An 18,001-nucleotide genomic window follows, 5' to 3' on the forward strand; every position below is an offset into this window, starting at 1 on the left:
GCAGGCAAATGGATGGAATGATCTAAATGCCAGCAGCCCCCAAAGGGACAATGCCATCACCTCCCTTTGCTCCCAAAGTGTCCACTGTGTTCCCCACAGGTACCCTGGGGATGCCAGGGAGGTGCCTTTGCCCACAGTGCCTTTCTCCTGCCCCTCTCCAGCCTGAGGCCTCTTCTCCCTTCCCTGCCAGCTGATGCCAAGGAAGGAAGACACAGTGAGTGCTGAGTTGACCTCCAAATAGTCCTTCCCTCACCTTGAGATGACCTGAGATTTTACCCCCAAAATGTCCCCATCTGCCTCCTTCTGAGTTCCTCATTTTTTACAAGGAAGCATTCTTTCTCTGCTCTGGAGATTACCACAAGATTTGCCCCCAAAACTTTCCCCACCTGTCCACTACCTCTTTCCTCATTTCCACCTCAATCTTTTCATTCTTTGCCCTACAGATGCTTTCAATTTTTACCCCTCTGAACTTCCCTACCTGTCCATAAGTGATTACCTCAGTTTACCCCATCAAGTGCATTCTCTCTGCTACAGATCACCTCAGATTTTACCCCCAGCATTTTCTGTACATCTCCACCGCTGAGTACTTTATTTTTACCTCCAAATACTCATTTTCTACCATGGAGATTCCCTCAAGTGTTACCTGCCAGATTTACCCACCTGTCCACAGCAATTCCCTCCGTTTACCTCAGGATGCTCCTGCTCTCTCCTAGAGATGACCTCACATTTTACCCCCTCAGTTTTCCCTACCTGCCCAGTTCTGATCACCTCCTTTTTACCTCAAAACATGAGTTCTTTCTTCTACAGATGAACTCGGATTTTATTACCAAAATGTCTATTTTGTCCCCTGTGCACTGACTAGATTTTAAAACCCAAACCACGCAGGTTATGTCTGTCTTACCCCCAAAATGTTCATTCTGTCCCCTACAAATTAGGTCAGATTTTTTCTCAAAACCACTTATGGTTCCTACATAATTACCTCAGGGTTTGCCCCCCACATTCTACCTCATCTTGACTACTGATCACCTCATTGCTTCCTCAATATGTTCATTCTTTGCCCTACAGATCTTCCCAAGTTTTACACCCCAAATTTCCTTGCCTAGCCCCAGTGATTGCCTCAGTTCATGTCAGTGGTCACACTCTCCCTAGAGATTACCTCAAGTTTAACCCCCAAAATTTTCCTGAACTGTCCACAACTTATTACCTCATTTTTACCAAAAAAGATTCATTCTCAACCTTTAGATCATTTCAAGTTTGACCCCCCAAAATTCCCCTACCTGTCCACTACTGATTCCCTCATTCTTCCTTCAATATTTATTTCCTTTCTACCATGTAGCTTCTATCAAGATTTACCCCCAAAGTTTTCCATCTGTCTACTACTGCTTACCTCATTTTTACCTCAAAATGTTCTTTCTACAGCTTATTTAATATTATTTTTACACAAGTTTCCCTATCTGCCCACAACTGATTCCCTCATGTTACCTCAGTGTGTTCATGCTCTCCCCTAGAGATTAGCTCAGATTTAGCCCCCAAATTTTCCCCACATGCTCAGTACTCATCACCTCCTTTTTCCCTCCAAGTGTTCATTCTCTGCTCTTGAGACTTTGTCAAGTTTGGCCTCCAAAATGTTCCTTCTTTGTCTACTACTGAGTACCTCATTTTTGCTCCAAAATATTCATTCTGTCCCCTACAGATTACATCAAGTTTTACCCCCCAGTTTTTCCTTCCTGTACAATATTAACTCTTTTCTGCCCCAAAAATGTGCATTCTTTCCCCTAAACATCACCTCAGCTTTTCCCTCAAAAATGCCACCTTGCTCTGCTTGACATCACCTCCCATTTTCCTACACAAACAATTCTTGTGTCCCCTCTCAGTCACCCCAGGTTTTCAGCTGAAAATGTCTCCTCTGTCCCCTCAAAGTCATCCCAGGTTTTCCCAGTGAGGAGCTGCAAGGAATTCAGGCAGGGCCAATGACACCAGGGAACAGCTGTAAATTCAGAGGCAGAGAGAGAAGATCTACCAGGAAAGGGGAAAGGTTCAGAAAACATTTCTGCAATTAATTAATAATTATTTCCAGTTCCCCACTGAGAAGAACACAACCTCACAGCTGTTAAGGCCTGACAGTTCCCTGCAGGGAGAGCTCAGCCCATGTGCCCAGAGGCAATCGCAGCATCTGCAAGAAAGAAAGAAGCAGCAAAAGGTGATTGCTTCTCTTTCAAAGTTATTTCAAGTGCTCACACCCAAACCCACCTTTGCTCTTGATTCTGGCCGGGTGCATGGTGAGCGCTGGGCACAGGTCATGTCATCCATGCTGGTGTGAGTGATGCTTTCTGGGGGAAAGCAGCTGATCTCCAAAGTTCCCTTCCTGCCCTGTGCCTGATCTGCACAGGAGAAAACCTCTTCCAGGAAGGGATTGTGCTCCCTCTAATGCCATTTGCCCAGTCTGTTCCATGGGGATATTGCCAGCCTGGGGCAGCAGAGGCACACGCAGCTCTCAGCACTCCCTGCTCCAAGCACAGCTCTGAGCTCCTTTGCAGACTGCCTCTGCCATGGGGTTTTCTCCAGGAGAAGCCAAGGAATTGCTCCTGGAAGGGTGCAGATTAAGTTATCCCAAAGGGAAGCAAAGAGTAAGTACTCCAGGAAGAGCCCTTGGGATCTGCTGGGCTGAGGTGGGAAGGGGACATTCATTCCCTGCAGGGCCAATACACAACAACCTCCAAGCCAAAGCACAGACTGGCAGGTGGGGTCTGACAGCAGCACTCTGACAAACCTCCTTGTCATTCTTCCCTGCAGTGACTTTTGCAAGCAAACTCTGAAGCTGACAAGCCCAGAAGCTCCATCCAGCCACTCTGGAAGGAAAGGATACTCCCAGGGATGAGGCACATTCCCAGCAAACTCTCCCAACACAGCCTGGAGGCAGCGCTGGAGCTCGGGTGTGGGGCTGGGAAGGGCTGCCAGGAGCACGCAGCCCCCAGGTGGGGTGGCAGCGGCAGCAGCAAATTCCCACAGGCTGATGGCACAGCAGAGAGACAAAGGCCAGCAGTGCCCACGGGAGGTGCAGGGTTAATTCTGCTCCCTGCCCTGCCCCATCCCCGCAGGAAATCTCCAAGGGGGAGAGAAACTCTCAGGGTGCCCAAAATGCAGCATCTGTCACCCTGATCCAGCTTCAACTCAGCGTGGGGGGCCAAACTCCCCCCACAGGTAAACACTGAGCTGACCTGGTCAGTCTCAAACACAGCCCCAGTTCTCACCTTCAGCCTGCTCCTGGGGCTGCTGCCACATTCCTGACAAGGAGCCCCTTTGGACAGGGCTCTCTCTGTGTCTCAGGTGCTGGGCACTGCAGGGACCAGGGCAGCCCCCTCTGGGGACAATTGGGGATTCATCCCACACCATGGGCAGGACCAGGGGCCCTCCAGTACAGGCTGGTGGGGCCAGAGCCCATTGGGTTTGGCTGCTCAAACACCAAAGCTTTTGGCAAAGATGGGACAAGTTAAGTGGGTTTTCCTGGCCTGAGAGAGAGAAGAAATTGTTGAAATTAAGCATGGCAATTAAGTCCACTGTGGAAGTCAAAGGCTCCTGGCTTTCCCATTCCTGTTCTGATTGCTCACTAGAGGGTTTTATCCATAAAAAAATGAGAGGTGGCACCAAATAAAAGAGCTCTTTTTCAACATTTTTCCCCTACTTACTTTCATACATAAAAAGGATGTCCATTTTTTCTTAGTGCATTCTTTGCCTAATTTTAACAGAACTGTTTTCCTTCCAGGCCCCACTTGTGGGTTCTTCACTCCTTTGCCATTGGACTTTGGACAAAGGAAGAGAAGCATCTGCTCCAAACGGGTGTCATCCTATGGGGAACACCCCCTGTACCAGCCCCAGCCTGGGCCAAGCACGCTGCCTCACTCTCCCCATTCTGGATGCTGGCTCCAATCCAGTCTGAGTTTTCCCCTGTTTTCCATGTCTAAGGACAGGAACTTGTCCTGGTCAGGGTGTAAGGCCTTAAACTGCACCTTGATCTGGGGGGCTGGGACTGGGATTCCAGCAGGGAATTCATTGTTTTACAAATAAAAGTTATTCCAGGGAGCTGCTGCTTCACCACACAGTGTCAGCAAAAGAGAGAGAACACCAAAGGTGTATCCAAAAACAAGGATGGAATGATTCCTCCTGCTTTGAGTGGGATCAGGGCTTATGCTGCCCTGGAATGACAAAGAACTTCTCCCTCAGCCCTCTAGAGAGCCATCAAAAAGCCAAAGTGCAGCAGGGAAGGAAGGAAAGGCACCTGCTGGGGACAGCACAGCTCCAGCTGCTCATGGGGACTGGGACTGAGTCTGGAGCCAAAAGCCCCTTCCCAGGCTGGAGGGGCTTGCCTAAAGCACCACCTCTGGGAAGCAAAGGGCTATGGAAGAAATGGAGTGGGAATTTACAATAATAATCATAATGGATCGGGAAAGAGCAACAACAGAAGCAACAATCATTCCAAGGGAGCAGGAGGGATGCTGAGCTTTAAACAAGGTTTGAGTGAGGCAGCAGCTCCTGGCAGTTCTAACCCACAGCTCCAGCTCTGCGATTCCAGGAGCACTGCAAGCTCCTCCTGCCCAGTCCCTGGCTTTGCCTCCTGCCAGTACTCGGCACCTCGGGCACGGGTGGGTGCGAGTGCTCCAGTGCTGCTGCCCCGAGGGAGCGGGAAAATGGCCACTAAACCCCTTCCCACTGGGCTGGCTCTGAGCTCTGGCTGGGGAAAACATTTGGCACCCCTGGCATTTCAATGCAATCAGTTTCCATCACTTTGAAGATGCACTGAATAAACCCAGGGCACATAAGTAAACCTCTCCCCATAAGGAGAGCCCCAGGGAATACACAATTATTCCTATGCCTGGCCAAAGAAACCAGGAGCCAGGTTTTGGGGAAGAGACTCCAGACTCTTATCTCCTTCCCTGGCTGTAAACCACTTGCAGAGGCTTTGGAGTTCATACAAGCTTGTCAGGATTTGGCTACTTCATTTAAATTCTATTCAGATACTGGAATGGAAGTGTCCTAAAGGCACCTCACTCAGACTTTAAGCCCTCTACCACCAAAGAATTTAGATGCTCTTTTCTTAGGAACACCCCACCTCTGCTTCTTTAGGTGTCTCCATGTGGGACATCAATTAAATGCGGACAAATTTTAGAATGCAGCTTCCAAGTCAAGTTACCTGCTAGGAAATTACTCCAGCTCTCTGGCACCTTGGGCTGTTTTAAACACAGCCTGGCCCTTCATGGCTGAGGCTCTGAGCTACACAACTTGTGAGCTGGCAAGTAACAGCAGCTGAGGTCTCATCCCAGCTGTACACAAAAACAGGGAGTGGGGGCTGCACTTGGATACATGCAGGCAGGGTTGGGCCCCTTCTGAAAGGTTCAATCCCTGTTTTTCAGAGACTCAATCAGGGATAATGACATTTTCACAAAGCTCTCTTAAGGCACGTGAAAACCCGAGCAAGAAAATGGAATCAAAGCCTTTGTTCCACTGGCCTCACGCCCCAAATTCCAACGGGACAGACAAGTCCCTCTCCTCGCAAGGCAACGTCTCCTACCTGGATCTGTGCCTTCCCCAGCCTTTGGTGGCCGCTGTCTCCATCCTCCCACACCTCCTCATCTTCCTCCTCAGCAGGCCTGGCTTCCTCATCCTGCAGAGCAAGCACAGGGACACTCACCAGCCTGCTCATCCCAAACCTGGGCAGCAGGGATGGACTGCTGGGACCCCCTGGACAGTCACCCCTCTGCTGGCCACCATCCCTGCTCTGCAGTCCATTCCCGTTCCTGGCCTGGCATCTCCTTTGAACGGGATGTTAAACCACAACCACTTGCTCTGCTGGGTTTTGGGACATCAGAGACTCCTCCAAGGCAGTGGACAAAGCTCCTGTTCCCACAGCCTCTGCCTCCCAAAGCCCTGCTAGGGCCAGGCAGAGCAAGGGAAACCCCTCAGTTCCTGCTGGAAATTTCTCTTGTGCCCGTAAACCCAGGGAAATCGTGGCTGCCCCATCCCTGGAAGTGTTCAAGGCCAGGCTGGCCGCAGCTTGGAGCACCCTGTGGATGGAATGAGGTGATCCTTAAGGTCCCTTCCCACCCAAATTATTCCGCCATTCCAGGATGATTCTGTGATCTCTCCCTGCATTTATTTTGCATCGTTTCCTCTCTAATCTGAATTCCCAAATCGAAATGATTTTTTAAAGAAATCATTTAAAATTATCCCAGGAATAAAAAGGGGTGCATCAAACATACAAGAATCATTCCTACCTCCATCAAATCATTGTTAATTGGAAGCCTATTTCCTCATCTCTGTCCTTAGTTTTCCTTTCCTAGGAAACCTTATGATCCCACAGTTTCTCCAAGAGATTTACTGGGATTGCAGAAAGGTTTGCTTTGTCAGGGAGGCAAGGGGGTTTACAACACTTGTTCCTCTGCATCTTTATCCTTTCACCAGCTTTCCCCTGGAACGGTGCTGCAAGAGAAGTTCAGAATTACTAGAAATGGATCAGGTTCACCTTTTTTCCTCATTCTTTTCCAACGACTTCCAAATTCTTGGAATTATCCTCAAATGAGGCCTAGCAAGCTACTGTGAAAACATCAATCAGAGGAACATCTTGACAAGAGAAAACCACATCCAGCAGCAGCCAAAACAATGCCACTGCTATTCTTACCTGGTCTCCAGGTGCTCCAGCCAGAGCTCCCAACACCCACTGCCATTCCATGGGGGTGAGGAGGCAGTTTTGGACGTGTTCTTTGCCACGGGATGGGATAACAGAGCCCAGAGGGTCTTTGTGTCCCTTCCAAGCCACCCCATGATTCCATGATACCATCAGCACCTATACCAATTCCATTCTGGAAAGCCCAATTCCATTCCTCCCATCAACTCAGAATTTCTCCCTTCCTCTCTCTGCTCCACATCAGGCATGTGTTGCCACAGGCATGGGATGCCTCAGCATTGCCTGGGAATGCCACTCAAGGCTGCCCTGGTGGCCTCAGTGCTCCAAAATGCCCAGCTGGCTCCCGTTCCAGTCAGGAATGTCCCAAACAGCAGCGTGGGGTGTGCCCTCTGCCATCCCACCATTGGGGCAGCTCCCATAGAATGTGACCAACTTACTGGGTTTGGAATTCCTGGCTTAAAAGTCAGGTGGTGGAATATCCTCTCCTGGGAATATCCAGAAGACCAGAAGGCTCCCTGGAAGTCACAGGTCAGGGACAGAGTCAGATGAACGATCCTGAACTGGTTTTCAGGGGATGCATCCCCAGCCTGTGGCTGCAAAAACTCCAGAGCTGTTCCTTCCCCTTGGGACAGCCAGAGAAAACATCCCCAGCATGGATTTCTGACAGGAAAAACCTCACTGCTCCAGGCTACTTGGCTCCTCCCAAATCCAGGCCAGCACTCCAACAGGCTCTAAGGACAAAACAACAGCAAAGACCATCTCAGGGCACACGCCACGAGTTGGGCGTCACATTCCTCACTGGAACTGGGCTGTTCCCACATCCCTGGGACAGTCGGGAGCATCCCCCGTTCCTCACTCTTCCATTCAGGACAAAGAGACAACAGAGCTGTCAAACAGCCAGTGTCTTACCCCAACAATCCAGGGAAAACCACCTTACTCTGGGGAGAAACATCATGCCCAGTTATGGAAAAAGCCAAAGAACAGTACTGGAAACACTCCCGGGCATGGAGGCTCCCAGCTCCGGAAATGCAGCTCACAGGCTTCTTCCCATGGGAACCCCAATCTTGCCCGGGACTGGGCTCAGGGAGAAAGTCCTGCCCATTCCACCACTCTGGCACAGACACCCCAGGAAGGTGTCCCTGACCATGGCAAGGGGCTGAACAGGATGGTCTGTAAGGTTCTTGCCAGCACAGACCATTCCAGGAGTTTAAGGTGGATTTGAGCAGCTCCTGGGGACATGAACACCACCCACACCTCCCACCTGGCTCAGCCCAGAGTCCATCCAGCACTCACAGAGAGCTGCTGGGAGCTGAAATTCTCCCTGCTCCCCCTGCCTGGGAAACCCTGCCTCCAGCTCCTGGGAAAGGGGAGCTGCATCCTGCTGGGTGCCCCTGGCTCTGGGCAGCTGCCGCCTTCAGGCGGGGGGATGGCTCGGGCAGCTCTGGTGACTGTTCCACCTCAATGATTTTGTGTTTTCCTGCATTTCCCTGGGCTGGAGGGGAGCAGGGGGTGCGGTGGGAGTGCGGGAAGGCAGCGGCGGGGAGGGCAAGGAGTGGGGCCGGGCACCGCACGGCACAGGGGGGCTTCTGCTGGCAGTGGAGGGGCGCGACCGTACGGAGGCGTCCCCGCCGCTGCCGGCCACTGCCCACGGGGCTCCTGCCCGCCCCCGGCGCCACTGACCCCACACCCCGTGTCCCCACACTGGGAACCACCACGGAAAATCATGCTGGAACCTCTAATCCTGAGCCCGAGCCTTGACCTTTTATCCCCTGACCTTTGACCCCTTGACCCATTCCTTGACAACCCGACCTTTGATCCCTTACCTTTGACCATCCAGCAAGTGGCCAAGATGCCCGCGGGTGGCTACGCCAGCGAGTAGGTGAAATGGAGACCGTGGCGATCGTGCCAGACCCGAAGGCGAGCTCCTCGGGCAAAAAGATCCACGATGATGTCGAGACTCAAAGGCCGATGACAGAGATGGGTGGGAACTGCCCTGCCCAGCAAAGGCTCAGGTGATGCTGAGGAGAAACCCTCTCCCTTTACTTCCAAGGGGCCCTCCCACAACAGCCCTCTCCTCTAAGCTAACTTCCAATTGCCTCCTGGAACTCCAAAGGCCTTTCCCTTCTCCCAACCACCGCTCCCAACACTTAGCTTTCTGAAGACAAACGGACAAAATCCATCCTTGGCAGAAAAAATGCATCAGCACCTCAGATGTCAACACGTTCCCCACGGTCCGCTTTGGCAGCTGCGAAAGATGGAGAACAAGGAGAAAATTCAGCCTCTGACAACACACGCCAAAAGAGACCCCTTCCGCAAGGCCCCCTCCCTCGAAACTGCCGAGGCTCAGCGCTTACCTGCTCTCTCCAAACTTCAGCTCCACACCTGCTCACGGTACCTAAGACAACAAAACAGAAAACGTCACTGTTGCCCTCCAGAAGAGCATCCCCTGGCTACTCCACACCACTGCCCCGGCTCACCTCAAATCCTGATCTGACTCTGGAGGTGGCCAGGACAAACCTGCACAATGAAAAGGGACACGCTCAGCACGCTGCCATAGACCGCTGGCCTATCAGCCACCCCACCTAAATGCCAACTCACCTGCTCGCCTCTGTCCCTTGGCATGCCCAGGGCAGCAGCAGCACCTGCAGAGAAGCAAAGCAAAAACACACAAAACATGCTGAGAGACTGTGAAACCACAGCCTCCCTGCTCCGACTGAAGTACACCACACCTATACCTTAGGCTTGCACGCTCCAGCATCCAGGGCCAGGACATCCTGCAAGTGGACCACCTAAAATACACAAACAACAACGGATGCTTAGAGCTGCTCCAAAAATTGAGACTGAGGCCGTAACAACTCATTCTGTCCACCGGTCACTGCTCACCTCGCTCCATCGCCCCTGACTGCCAATATCCGGCATTACTTCCAAAAAAAAAAAAAAAGACATGGAACAATGCTGTAACATAGTAGCATGACATAGCCCAGCAGGACTGCAGAGAGGGGCAGAGAGGGAAAGCCGGCCAGGATCTCGTTCCCAGCCCTGAGCAGGGGCTTTACTGGCCTGACTGTCCTGTACTACCCGAGCTCTGGGGACAATGAACCAGGCTCAGTCCCTGCCTCACCACTGGCACCCTGAAATTCTGGCACTGCAAGAGTCAGGGGAGGTTTCAGCAGTGATTTCAGCAAGGTCAGAGCTGCTCCCAGCAAAAGCTGTTCTTAGACTACTCCTGGCAGAAGAACCCAGAGTACCTGCCACTGCAGGATGCTTGTGACTTCCAGGTGGAGGAGAAGGGTGGAAACAATCCAAGATGAAGACAGAATGATGAACACAGCAAAGAGGATTTCTGTATGCTCTGCACTGTTTTGTCACGTTCAGCCCTTCCTGGGCTGTTCTCTGCTTGTTGTTCTCAAGATCAACATCTCCGACTAAGGGCGGGTGATGTGAATTCCAAGGAAGTACAATTCAATTCTCCCCTAGATCTTTCCCTAAAGTACAAGATACTGATTCACCTCCCTTCCCACCAGAGTCAATCAAAGACTATCCAAAAACGTAAATTATGATAATGCGGAATCTGGTCTCCATTAGAAAAATTAATGTAGTATTTTTTATCAGAGCTTTGGTTAAATGTAACAACGCAGGAAGTTCCTGTGCTCAGGTTATTGGAGAGTGCGAGGTTTTCTCATCGCATCAGCCCTGTCAGCTGACAAGTGTGGCTGTGCACTAAGGCACAAAGCACCGACGTTTGCACACTACAGCTGGAATCTGCTATCTCCGTGTGCAGACACAACCACTGCTCATCACAGATAAACCCACAAGGGCTGCTCCAGCACTGACTTACCTGGGGAAAAACCAGCACTAAGAGGAGCAAAATAAAAAGCATGGGAGTAGTAGTTTCACCCTGAGCAGCTCCGTGAGATGGGCAGGAATCAGAGAATCCCCTGAGTAACTCTGAACTTGCTTTTCCTGATCACCTTTCACAGAATCCATAGCAGCAACCCGTGAACATCCCGTGTGTAGGTTTATTCCAAAACCCACTTGCAGAAACATCAGGATATTGCACCTAAAGCTGCCTCTGCCAGAGGGAAGCAAGAGCTGGGGCTGGGAGAGGAAACAGGCAGGAACTTGCTCTCAGGAGAGGCAGCACGTGGGCTGCTGGCACTGCCAGCAGGAGGATGCAGGTGGGAGCAGGTAAAATTCCAATACAAAATGCAACTGGGGAATGTGACGGTGCAGAGGCTGTAGGTTGGCAGTCTAAGACTTTGGGGTTTATCACAGCTCCATGAAAGCACCGAATTTCGCCAGCAGGTACCACTCATCCTCCTCAGGACAAGCTTCCAAGAGTTCATCTCTCAATTTGTGCCCCAGTGTGGGCCAAGTGCTGGTGGAGCCTGGGCTGGCACCCCGAGCTCTCACCCCAGCTGGCACCCCCAGGCCTTTCCAATGTGCCACTGCCACCCAAGCCACAATGGTGGGGCCTGAGGAAAGGAAGGAATGAGGAGGGACTTAGGACACAATCCTGCCCTTCAGACAGGCAGATTTACCTGTGCTCCAGTCTCAAGGGGGCTCTCAGTGGATAACTCAAGCATCCCGCGTGGGACACTGGGGCCAAGGAGCAGCTGGAGGCAGCTCTGTCACCTGGGCTACCTGTGTGTAGCCATATTTAGCAATAACTGAATTGATTGAAATAAAGGGTAAAAGCTTGACTCAGCCTGTAACTTTCACCTTTCTTTCAAGTGCAAAAAGAAGCAGAAAAATCCATTCATATTGATGCTTTCCAGCTATGTCTCTTTCAGATTCCCAGGTATTCATCCCCTCACAGAGTTTTAGCGGTGACACAGAAGAAAGTTCTTTGCGTGCTGCCAGAAAAACGAGATTTCTCCCATTTTTTATTTTCACACCTAAAGTATGAAAACATTATCATCACACAGAAGAGTTCTGCACACTCTCCTGTGGGCAAGGGGAAGATTCCCTGATAGGCAGATTCCAACCCCTCCTGTCCATATTTACATCCCTAAGGCCTCAGACCCTCTGTAGGTAACCACGGGGTTCCCAGGTGAGAGGAGTCACTGTGAGAACAGAATTAAACCCCAAAGCACCTCTGAGGAGACAGCGCCTGACTCTGGGAGTGCCTCCCTCTCGCGTGGAAGGTGTGGCTTACTCAGGAGTTACTCCAGGAGTTCCTACTCTGCCCAGGCCAGGCCTGCTCCGGACACTCCCCATGCCCTCAGAGCCACAAACCCAGCTCAGGGCTGGGCTCAGAGCTCCAACACCACCAGGAATGAGCACTCCCTGAGCCCCCTGCCCTCCCAGCCCTGCTCTAGGCTGGGCAGGCACTGAGGGGCTCACTGACACCTCCAGGGTGGCTCTTTAAAGGTGGTGGCACAGGTGCTCCACAGCAGACCTGTGCCAGACCCAACTTCTCCACGGGCAAGGAAGAACCTCCCAAAGCAGGTGACACAAAAAGCTCTGGTGTGGCCCAGGGACTGCTCAAGGTCACAACCAAAATTAGTTCTGAGCTCAGGGTGGTGTCACTTCAGTTCCCTGCCACTGCTGCCACTTCCTGCCACCTTCAGCTTTTGCTCCAGGCACCAAAATATGATTTTTTCAAGGCCAGCCCATCTAAACTATCTGAAATTGCAGCCTGGCCGATCTCGGGAGCTCCCAGACTCACTCATGAGGATGAAGTGACAGACCAGCAGTGAGCACTTCTCCCTCTTCCAGCCAAGCTGTGAATTGCTCCTCCCTCAGCTTCAGCAACCACTTTTCGTGCCAGTTCCTGAAGAGAATCTCGTGCTGAACATCCATCACTTTCTCAATGCAGAGCATTTGGCTTCATCCTCAAGCCCTAGAAACACTCAGCTAAACCAGCACTAAAACCTGATTAAACTTGCATCCTGCACAGCACAATGAACTTGGACTTGGGCAGGAATCAGAATATCTGGGAATGAAGAGAACCCAAGAGCTCGGAGAGGTTTGCTTTGCCCTTGTCCTGCCTTGGGCTCCTGGCTCTGCCACAGCAGTTACAAGAAGCAGAGCAGCGACCTCCCCTCCCCTCCTCATCAACACAAACCCCCAAAAGCAGAGTTTGTCTCTCTCAGACCCACCTTGAGCTGTGTCCGCAGCAACAACGAGGCTGTTGAAAGCAGCAACCCCACAGCTCGGCGTCTGCAGGGCTGCACCCTCTCCATCCTACAGCCTCTCCATCTCCCCACAGCTTGGAGTGATCTGTTCTCCCAGTTTAGAGAAGGTGACACCAACCTCACTTTGGTTTGGGTACAAACTCTGAGGCAGACACTGAAGGCAAAGGAAGACGAGGCCTTGGTGGGAAGGGACCTTAAAGCCCATCCAGTGCCACCCCTGCCAAGGGCAGGGACACCTTCCACTGTCCCAGGCTGCTCCAAGCCCCAGTGTCCAGCCTGGCCTTGGACACTGCCAGGGATCCAGGGGCAGCCACAGCTGCTCTGGGCACCCTGTGCCAGGGCCTGCCCACCCTCACACGGAAAGATTTCTTCCATGTATCTACTCTGAACTGAAGTTTAAGTATCTAAGCTCAAGTTTAGTTATTGCTGAGCCTCTGCTGAAGATAACTGAGACACCATAGTAGGAGAGAAAGGAAACAGGCCTGTAGAACAAACCACAGGCGAGTAACAAACCAAAATGATGTGGCCAAGAACAATTATTGCCACAGAAAAGAAACCTCAGTCACCAAAAACTCCAGTCTATTCCTACATCCTCACCCAGGGGGACTCCAAACACGACACTGCAACTCATGCTCCTCCCAGCTCCACACACACATTGCTGGGACCTCTTGCAAGCTGCTCGAGCTCTCTCCACGTGCCAAATCTGCCCATGGCGGAGGTGCTGCTTTCCTGGCTCAGCTCCCAAGACTCAACTCTCAGTATTTCCGCCCTCAATACTGTAAATTTCTGGTGATCTGGAGCAAAGATTTCTGGCTTGCTGTGTGGCTTCTCACACAGAACCTGACCCCAGGGGCTCAGTCTCACTCTCTCCGTGTTTGACACAAGTCATAAAGCAAGAACTGCAAAGACATTTCGAGGCAGTATCAGGGGCCTGAGACAGCTTTTGAGATCAAAGTTGAAATCCACTGTTTTCTTTCATTGCTGTTAAACTGTACTGGAGTCCTGGGGGCACTTTTGGGCGCCACAGTATACAAAAGATACAAAGCTGACAGCATCCAAAGAAGGGACATGGGGATGGGGAAGGGTGTGGAAGGACCATGAAAGAGCTGCTGAGGGCACTGGGTTTGTTCTGGTAGAGAAGTGTGAGGTCAGAACACATCGGGGGCTACAGCTCTGATCTCCGCTCCCTGGGACACAGACAGGACCCAGGGAGCAGCTGGAGCTGGGCCAGGGCAGGCTCACGCTGAGATCAGGGAAAGGCTCTTCCCCCAGAGGCTGCTGGGCACTGCCCAGGCTCCCCAGGGAATGGGCACGGCCCCGAGGCTGCCAGAGCTCCAGGAGCGTTTGGACAGCGCTGCCAGGGATGCCCAGGCTGGGGCTGTTGGGGGGTCTGGGCAGGGACGGGGGTGGGACTGGGTGATCCCTGTGGGCCCCTTCCAGCTCAGGATATTCCAGGATTGTCTCACTCCCCAACAGGGAAGAGTCTGCTCTCACACAGAGCTGCACACACACTGTGCAGGAGGCAGCAAATGACAACAATTGACATTGATACATTAATAAAGCCAAGATATTAAGCAAGCCAAAAGATAAATTTTCCCTTTTGTTCCTGACCAACAAGACCTGTCCCACTCCCAGTCCAGCCACTAAGCAACTCCAGTGTGACACAGGGACTGTCTCACACCTCGAGGCCGACACACAACAGCAGCACAGCACCGGGAGTTTAATCACGTTTCCCTCATTAGAGGAGACAATTAATGACCGCTCAGGTGCACAACCACTCCTGCAGAGCACTTCACTAGACCCCGTTTTGCAAGAACTCCCCCAGGCTGCAAAGCCCCATTTGCCAGGGACCTGAGAGAAGAATTCGGTAGTTTTAAAGGAATGTCAGGAACTAGGAATACACCTGAGTGTAGGAACCGAGAGTGCCGAGAATATTTCTCGGTTTCCATCTCGCCCGATCCATCTGTTACGGCGCAAGGCAGAGGCAGGTCCCTACCTCCCGAGCCTGGGGTCCTCCCATCAGATGAGCCATGCGCGCGGCCAGGGGCGGTCCCGGAGCTTCCATCGGGCCCTCCCGCTATCCCCACGCGGCCCGGGTTCGCGGCCGCTTCCGCGTTTGAACGGCGGCGCCTGCTGCTGACGTCATCACTCCCGCCGCTTCCATCCCGGCCTTACTTCCGCCTTCGGGAGCCCTCACTTCCACGCCTGCGCGGCGCGGCATCGGCCGCCCCTCCTCAGTGCCGGTTACCCCGGCAACGCCGCTCGCGGCTCGAGCCGCTCCTGGCCCGGCCCCGGCCCTGCCCGGGACGTCAGCCCCGGCCCCGCTGCCAGCCCAGCCCCGGCCCCGCTTCCAGCCCCGCCCCGGCCCCGCTTCCAGCCCCGCCCCCGCTGCCAGCCCAGCCCCGGCCCCGCTTCCAGCCCCGCCCCGGCCCCGCTTCCAGCCCAGCCCCGCCCCCGCTTCCAGCCCAGCCCCGGCCCCGCTTCCAGCCCAGCCCCGCCCCGCCCCCGCTTCCAGCCCAGCCCCGGCCCCGCTTCCAGCCCCGCCCCGCTCCCGCTGCCAGCCCAGCCCCGGCCCCGCTTCCAGCCCAGCCCCGCCCCGCCCCCGCTTCCAGCCCCGCCCCGGCCCCGCTTCCAGCCCAGCCCCGCCCCCGCTTCCAGCCCAGCCCCGGCCCCGCTTCCAGCCCAGCCCCGCCCCGCCCCCGCTGCCAGCCCAGCCCCGCCCCCGCTGCCAGCCCAGCCCCGGCCCCGCTGCCAGCCCCGCCCCGGCCCCGCTGCCAGCCCAGCCCCGGCCCCGCTTCCAGCCCAGCCCCGGCCCCGCTGCCCGGCACCAGCGCTTCCCAGCCCAGCCCGGTCCCGCCCACGGTCCCGGCCGCCCGCCCGGCACCTCCAGCCACACACGGACGCTTCAGCTGCCACGCCGATACGACCGATAAGCACAGCACCTCCAGCCAGCAGTGCAATTCGTTCGGCTACTGCAGTTCCATCCTAGGAGCTTTCGGCAGCTACACCTCCTACCAGCTCTGTGTCCACACAGCCCCCGTCTGCACCGCAGCCACAGCCGTGGACACACAGCAGAGACATTTCAACAGCTGCCGTGTCACCACGGCATGTACCCCCTATCATCACTCTGATAACACCACTCAGAGGATTATCACAACAATCACACGATGCTGAACCATGTTTCCCGTGCCATTTCAGCGAAACAAATACGATTTTATCTCCAGAACAGAAAGAGGACTTTCTCAACTATACGTGGACACCTCTTCCATCACAACAGGACCAAGCACGTGTTATTAATAGTGACGTCTCGCATCGAGACATTCCATTTCATGCACATTCTTCTCGAACTTCTCAGGGACATTCAGCTGATTTTATGGGACTTTTTCATCCTCAAATGCCTGCTCAACACTTCAGTGAGAAGGATATAGTGACCAGCACAGCTTCAGAAAGCATTCCTCTATCTTCCCAAGCTTCATCTCCTTTTTTTACAACAACCAATACAACTCCAACTTCTCATATGCCTTCTTCACAGCTTCGAAATCCACAACAGGCATCTGATCCCTCATTTTTCCACCGTCGCTTTCAGCTTTCGGATGACTTTGTTCGTCACCTTTATTTCCGACTCAGAGAACGTGCAGATTATCTGCCTCCAGAGGTTGCAGCACTGGGTCCCCACCCCTCACCCATCCCGCATGCTGGCAGTACCCTACCCAGATCCACTGCACCCTCTCCTCCAGTGGCCAGATCACAGCCACCTGCGATGGCAGGTTCAGCCACTCCTCGTTTATTTCCTTACAGTGCACAGCCGCAAATACCGACCCCTATTCCTCATCCAGGAGGGGGAGAAGAACATGGAATAATAATAAAATAAGAATTTTAAAGTTGTTTATTTTATATTAATTTTTTTTAATTTTATGAGAGAACTACATACCCCATGACATTTGAGTTTCAATTATTAATTCAGTTAAGGTTCTCTTTAAAGTTTGTTTCATCCTCTCTACCCGTCCTGAACTCTGTGGGTGCCATGGGATATGTAGTTCTCTCATAAAATAAAAAAAAAAAAAAATAAATAAAATAAACAACTTTAAAATTCTTATCCCTTAGACCCTGTGTTTCCCACCCAGCATGAAGCATACTTGCTTTCTTCTGTGTTAATGAGTTCTTTTGAATTTATAAATACTTGTATTAGCGGTGATGGCGCCCGCCCGCGGAGTGATCTCCCGGAGGGACTATTTGTGATGCGCTCCTGCCCGCGGAGGGATCAGCGCTGATGCCGCCCCGCCCGCCCAGCTGCTCTCGCTGCCTTTTCCCGCTCTCCCCTCTGCTCCCAGCGCTTCTCCTGCAAAGGGCGCGGCTTTTCCTGGGCTCTTTTCCTGCCGGGCTGCAGCGAGCGCTCCCCTCAAGGAGCAGGGGCAGCTTTGCTCGCGGCGGCAGCGATTCAACAGAGCAGGCCCGGAACAATTCCTGCTTAGCCGGGCTTTGAGCACATTCCTGAGCCAGCACCAGCAGCAGCGAGTGAGGCAGCGGCACATGAAGGAGGCTGCGGCTCTGGCCAGGCTGGGGAGGGGTTCCTCTGTAAAAGAAGAACAGGGAGAGACAAACCAGAAAGGGCAGGAAAAAAAGAAAAAGCCAAGACAAACTAAACTTTTTTTAAAAAATAATCTGGATCCAGAGGGACTTCTGGCTGGAGAACTTCCTGGGGAGCAATCCTGCCCCTCTGGGAGGCAATGCCAGGGCAACTCCAGCTGAAACCTGCACACAAACACCACAAAGATTTCAGATATTTGCAGGAAGCATCCACTTAGCAACTGCTGCTTAATAATTTATTCCCTTTCCCATTAAATGGTACATTCAGTCCACAAGACTTCAACACCTTTCTGGTAGTTTTATTTACAGTCTGCAGCGTGTTCTGTAAAACACAGGAGTGCACACAGACACACACGCACAAACATTTAAAGAAGTACAGTTTATTCCAAAGGAAGTCTACGCACTACTTTTTCCATAAAAATTATTAAAAATACTTTAGTTACTGTATTCTACCTAAACCAAGATACTTGAGAATTCTTCCACAAGTGATGCCCCCTCCCCACAAAGGGCACTCCGACAAGAAGAAATTCAGGAGACTGCATCACCAAATAAAATCCTAATGGCAACTGCTTCAATGCACCAGAAGAACAACGAA

Source organism: Coloeus monedula, assembly GCF_965178545.1.
Source record: "Coloeus monedula genome assembly, contig: HAP1_SCAFFOLD_269, whole genome shotgun sequence".
Taxonomy (NCBI): domain Eukaryota; kingdom Metazoa; phylum Chordata; class Aves; order Passeriformes; family Corvidae; genus Coloeus; species Coloeus monedula.